We start from the raw sequence: 6494 nt of genomic DNA, 5'->3' as shown, positions 1-6494 counted from the left end.
CAGATACACGTGTGTATATATATACCAAGATAGACACAGATACACGTGTGTATATATATATATGATATACGTTACTCCATAGTTCGTTTGTCTAGTCGGAATCGGAACTATTTGACCCGACATGAAAATCTCTCTCCTGATAATACGGCAACCGCCATCGAAATCCGTAGTCTTGAGCGACTAGAAAACTTCTCGGAAGAATTCTACCATGGTAAAATTTGACGGTTTTCGGTTATAGCTGTAGTGAGATAATATTCAGGCAAATAGATACTGTTAGAACTCTTTCCCATTTACCGAAAATGCAGATTATACAACGATGTACTAGAAATATCTAAATAGAGGCGACTCTTTAAGTATTATTCTCAATCTGTTGATGAAACAGTACCAAATATATCTGTCTGCCCTGTTTGTCAGTTTCGAACGTAATCTTCGACAGTAATAAAAGAAACATGTACTAAGTGTAATTGAACCCGATGCTTAACGTTATGAACTTACCGCTTTCGACACAACGGAGGGTTCACGTCTATTTATTATACTCTACAGCAGATATATCTATAAAAAGTGGTGAACAAAGATATAATACTGCTATGTCTTCACATATATAGTGATTAAATAACGATCAAGACAAAAATCCAACTGTGCCGTGATTCAAATACATCTGTAAATTCTAAATAGATGCTATATAGCATAAGCAAATTTGTAATCTTGGAAAGGTTCCGCTGTTTTTTTTTCTTGATCACTCAGATGCAATTAGTGAAGATACATAGTTATCACAAAGTAAACATTTGACTACGCTCTCCGATTAACTAGTTGAAGCTAGCAAAAGGTGTTATTTTTGTTCGACTGTGAATCCGCGCGGAAATTCAAAAATCTGCCAGGTACGCAAAAATACCCCCTATAGATATACTAATAAGACATAGTAAGGTCGCTTATTCGACCCAAGGTTCAGGGTTAACCTGTACAACAGCATCGGTGTTGCAAAAAACACCTATACTCACACAATCCTTTTCATGTTAATTTATCGCTAAGCCATCATGACTCATAGCAACATAACGTCTGACTTCGAGTAAACTTCGATTTTTACTTAGAACTAGTATTACAAAAATGATTATATCTTAGTGTTGGCGACTATCTACTTCAGTATGTGAACGGTGTCATTTTGCCACCTTAATCATCTGAAATTTTTAAAAAATTGTTCAGTACTTCTGTCAGTTCAGGCGGATCTATTTAGGAGTCGTTTTTAATAAAACAAAAAATAATAGACAAATAAAAACTATAACGGAACAGTTGTGTCAATGAGTCCTTGCGATAAATCACATATTTAGCGTATGCGCTCTGGCATTGAACCATTTCAAGCAATACTTTCAGATAGGCGAGTTATTAACAATCTAATACAGAAAATATATTGGTCTTTCTGACCGTGTTTTTTATTACCATTTAACGTTTTTTATTACCTTTTTTTTTTTTTTTTAATTTAATAATAACGTTATTTCTATTCGTTTTGTCAGCTAAGCTTGTCAAATTTACCATGCTCAAAAACAATACATCCCCAAGAGTATCCAGAATCTCTTGAATATTCAATTGTGAATATATCGTTCCGTTCTGTTATTACTGTAATCCTAACATTTAACCATTACTAGTAGAGAACAACGTAATTGTATATAGATATATACAAAGGTTAGGCACATAAGGATTAGATAGTCTTTAATTTTGCACAGTGTAGAAAATGGGTTGCATTGAACCAATACTGTCTAATAGTTAACACACAAAATGATGAGATCATGCAAGTTCGTATTTGTTTTTTGGTCCATCTGTTTTATTGTCTTTTCTCTCTTTCACGCGTCGTTTGTTTATATAGCATTACTGCCTTATATTTTACAGTGAGCCTTGTGATGTTCCTCTGAAGCTCGACAGGAGGTTATCGAGACGGCTTCGTTCGAACGCGTGTCTATTATATATTGTGTTGGTCGATAAATACTCTTGTTTGCAAGTTTCTCCGTGTACTCCACTATATACGTTATGTGTAATTGAGCAGCGAGCGTGTAACGTTGTATCTTTCACTATGTACAATCAAACGCCTTCGAGAACTGGGATAGCTAGACTGACACATACCAATGATCATAATACGTTACAACCTTCTGATAACTTTTTTGAAAAATGCTCATTTTATCATATGTTAGGATTTTAAAAGGAATGCCTATAATTTTTGGTAAAAAAATAGTAGTTTATAAAATATGAATTAATGTTCTGAAATTATGTATGCGTGTTATTAAAAGCACGCAAGACGCGAGACGTATTAAGGTACAGTTAGAGTGTACATTTGTCGAACCAATTACCAATATATTTCTCGCGTTTCCGCATGATTCGCTGTCTTCCGTTATCTAATGTGTTTTCCTCCTTTTTATAGACGCTTGATTTCTATCCTGACGTGTCCGATATAGCACACGAAATAATACGCTATACGTAACTACAATTGCTGCCCTGCCTTGCTGCCCCGCCTTGCTGCCCCAATGTATGTCTGCGTAGCTATTGCCTATGTATAATTACTTCCGTAAAAAAACCATCAAATGAATTGAATGTAACAGCGTGACAATTGATGACTTTTGATGTGGTTGTCTCCGCGACGCCTTTGCCCTCGACTGTACTTTGTCCATATTTTCAGCTTCAGCCATGTTCGGTGTTTCATATCTCTCAACTACGCTTTGTTGCAGTTCATTGCCATCGTTACGGATAAGTTGACACCATTGGTTTGCCGGCGTACATTTTCGTACGATTAAGACAAGTCAATACTCCCCGTATTTAATTAGCTGTTCGTTACATTAGACATCTTCTCGAATGTACGACAATGTAACGTTAGTCTAATGGCCGTAGGCGATTTCCGATTTTCTGTCTCGACGCAATTCTATTGCCAGAAAATTTATGTTAATATTGCCGACACTTGTCGTAAGGATACGCTAAGGATATAGCAACTGGCTGATAGGATTATGATAATTAAATAAAGTACGAGTGGTCCACCAATCGCTTTACGCGCCTTTTTTTTTATTAGTATCATTTGCGTAGAGCACTAACTTGTTGTTGAAGCAATCATGAAACCACACTTATCGGTTTGTATCGTACCTTTGCCCAACTATCTAACATGTTATACGGTGTTTCAGCTTCTCTCTCTCTCTACTTATCTGATCTTATTAGAAAATGTATTTTTCCCTAAGCTGTATGTCCTTAAGTTATCGACTGTTTTTTTTTTGAACTGATTTCTCTCGAAAAATCAATCGATCGATCTCTTTCGAGAAAACGGGCACAATGGACGTGCCCGTCGTACAGACATCCATGGTTAAGATTTCTAATTACCCATCAACTTTCTATCTTCCTTGGAGCCGTTTGCTTTAGCCTATTTCCTGTTAGTTTACACACATTGTTTTAAAAATATCATGTAGGTTTTTGTCTTAACATTCGAGCAAATCTTGTATCCCTTTCCATGAGTCAATGGGAAAGGGTATCTGTTTTATTACTGTTTTCTGCCTACCGTTCGGCGCGTTGCACCGGGTCACTGAATTTGAAGGAATCAATCTTTCGGAAGCACCCGCAGACCATGTTTTGCGATGACGAACAGTGCTCAGAAATAGTGCTCAGAAATCAGCTTCACTTTCCGTTATCAATTGCCTTCCAAAAATAAATAGTGTTTGTATATATTTAGGCGTACGGTGGTATGGTTAAGCTACAACGTTATCTAGAAGAGTTCGATTCAGACGATCTGCATGTCATCCACCGCCGTTCTCGCACGACGACACCTCATCTCATATTTACCGTTGGCTACCTCCTGTTAAGTAATCTAATGATATATGTATAAATACATATATATATATACATGGATCTCCTTTTGCTGGTCAGAAACTATGGCCAAGCAAACCACTCTATCTTTACACAGGATAGGGATTACTTGTGTATGCAACATGCAATACTATTTTAGGTTGAGTGAGAATGTGATCAACTGACGCTAACAATGGTTAGACAGGCATCTAGCGGGAACAAACGCAAAAGCGCTGCAACTGTATTTGAAGTTATTTGTGATGCACTTTAGATAACCGCTATCGGCTAGACTACGTTACTTATCAGGTAAGCCATCGACTAATTTAAGTGTCATCAACAGAATTGTTTTTTTTTTTATAATCTGTACTCCAGTCGAGATACAGGAAGAACCCCATTTTCTCATCAATTTGTTCAAGACGATTCCTATCGACGACCTCGGTAAGACATGGTTGTTTTCGTCATTTGCACCATGTTATCAAGTGTGTGTGGGAAAATAGGTATTATGCTGCTTTATGATATGAACAAGCTTCTTCCATCTGTTCCCTTTTGTCTGTTTTCGCTGTACAATTTTTCCACAGCTTTGTAACACCGATAGGTATTAAGGCCATCTCACCCGAAGGTGCTATTATCACATTTATAATCATCATGCTTCAGTTGTATATGAGCTCTACGACTTTTATCCTATCTTCGGATTCCTACTGGCTACTGACTGGTTAAAAACTTTATCTTTTTATCATCTTTTCCTGATCTTTGGCAATATATTTTTGCCAATTAGAGAAAACGCTAATGGTGGGGGTCGAAGTAGTGTAGTTATTACCACTATGATGTCATGCTTAATTTCTTCCTCTAGAGAAAATTTTCTTTAAATGTTTAGACCTGCGGGTCTAATAATAGTCGAGTCCAATAGCATGCCATATTTCAACTGTTTGACATAATCTGGGTTTTCTTGAGTTTTTTTTTTTGTCACTGCGGTCTTTGTTAGGGAATGAGCGTAGCGATTTTCTTACTCCTTTCAAAGGGTTTCCTCTCCACTAATGATCCAAATCTCCTTCGCACTCACTGGGCATCATCTCCAACTTCTGCGACACGTGAAAATTCGGAGTCGCTTATTTGACATGAAGGAATGGACCGTTTGCACGCGAGTGTCATTTGTCGAGGATCTCTAGACCTATCGCAATGTTCGCCGGTTCGGTAGTATAATGGCGGTAATGGTGGCAAACAATAGCTCCGTCTCGCCCGGTGTCACCTGAAGCAGCTAGCGATGTTGGCCGATTGAGTCCATGTCGCAGCACTGTAGAGAGGTGGTCTTTAAAGGTGCCCATAATTTGTTTATATAGGACTCAGCGACATGACAGAAATTCGCCTTTCCTTTTGCGATGTCTCGCTGGGACCCACTGTGGAGTGTTCCGGGACGACTTCAGATACAGTGCGCTGCCGATCTCGGGTGTCTGAAACAACACGTTAAGTGTCAAAAATACGAACATCGGTTAATCCACTTGGACATTTGACTCGGAAGTTAGGTAGGGCAAATGCTACATAATTGCAATATTATGCAAAGAGCCAAAATAATATATATATATATATATAATATAATGTACTATTTCTCTAACTACATACCCTCTCTTTTTCGTCATATATATATATGACGAAAGAGAGAGGGTATCTAGTAAGAGAAATAGTATATTTTTATTATGTTCACGCTAATCAAGCATGTCTATCTTATAATACTTTAGAATATTTATAAAATTCAGTGTCTATGATTCAAAACATAAGTTATGCATTAGAGATGAGCATTCCTCTCAAACGATTGTGTGTGTGTCATAAAAGCTAAGACGTCAACAAATTAATGAGTGATAACGCAAAGGGGATTTGCATACCGGTAAAGCTCCGGAAGAAAAAGCTTCCTCGCGCAGCGTCGTCGGCAGAATGTCTTCGGATCATGCTGGAAATCATTCCACCTTTTATATCGTTTGCGCTATTTGGGCTTGACATCACGGCACGTTAAGGTGATTTCGTACACGTCGATAAGTTGATATTGGGCTTGTCGCACAACGAACACGTTTTTCTTTGTACAAATACGTAATATGGTCTATAGTTGGGCGGATGTTAAACGATGTTCTTCAATGAGTGAAATCGATTTTTCCTTGCTTAACGCGTATTAAGCATCGATCATCAACTGAAACACAATCACACATTTGAAAATCACACAAATTCACACATAAAAATGAAAAATTGATGACTTTTAAATTTGTTTGTGACTCTAGCGTTATGAACTGATATAGACATTGTTTACCTATACAACTGCTATAAACGGAATTACAGAAGCGACAAAACAGCTCATGAGACAATCACAATTGAATTGAACTCCAATAACTAGAAATAACGAACAGGTATAGTCTGGAAAGTGGATGCCTTTAAGCCCTGCGACGAATCGTAGCTCGACAGTATCGATAGCTATTTCGCTCACCGTCACCAAGGTATTATTGTCGCGGAGAATCGACTAAAAATGAATCTGATCGACCGAGATTCTGCAACTCGCCTCTGTTCAGCGAAAGATCACAATTTATGACACCAGTATTTCATTAAACGAGAGAAATTGATACAATCTATCATTGATACCATGTATAACAGCTTCGTCAGTTCTCGTCACGGCTCTTGCTAATTATTATAAATGAAAGTTCCCCAGT

At 37.6% G+C, this 6494-nt stretch overlaps 1 long non-coding RNA gene across 4 annotated transcripts in view; it reads right to left on the bottom strand.

Moving 5' to 3' along the window:
- Positions 1-1788: 1788 nt before the first annotated feature.
- The window catches only part of LOC111260907 (uncharacterized), a 19115-nt gene continuing 14409 nt past the window's right edge, over positions 1789-6494 (bottom strand). For all 4 annotated transcript variants that reach the window (XR_002680613.2, XR_015311259.1, XR_002680617.2 and 1 more), the window contains exons 2-3: positions 5685-5983; positions 1789-5255 (exon numbers count right to left, since the gene is read on the bottom strand). This is a non-coding gene — a long non-coding RNA (uncharacterized LOC111260907). The remainder of the gene's footprint in view (positions 5256-5684; positions 5984-6494) is intronic.

Source organism: Varroa jacobsoni, unplaced genomic scaffold (genome assembly GCF_002532875.2).
Source record: "Varroa jacobsoni isolate VJ856 unplaced genomic scaffold, vjacob_1.0 scaffold_489, whole genome shotgun sequence".
In the NCBI taxonomy this organism is placed as follows: Eukaryota; Metazoa; Arthropoda; class Arachnida; order Mesostigmata; family Varroidae; genus Varroa; species Varroa jacobsoni.
Note: the sequence above shows the minus strand (reverse complement) of the source record. Positions and strands in the feature narration are given on the sequence as shown.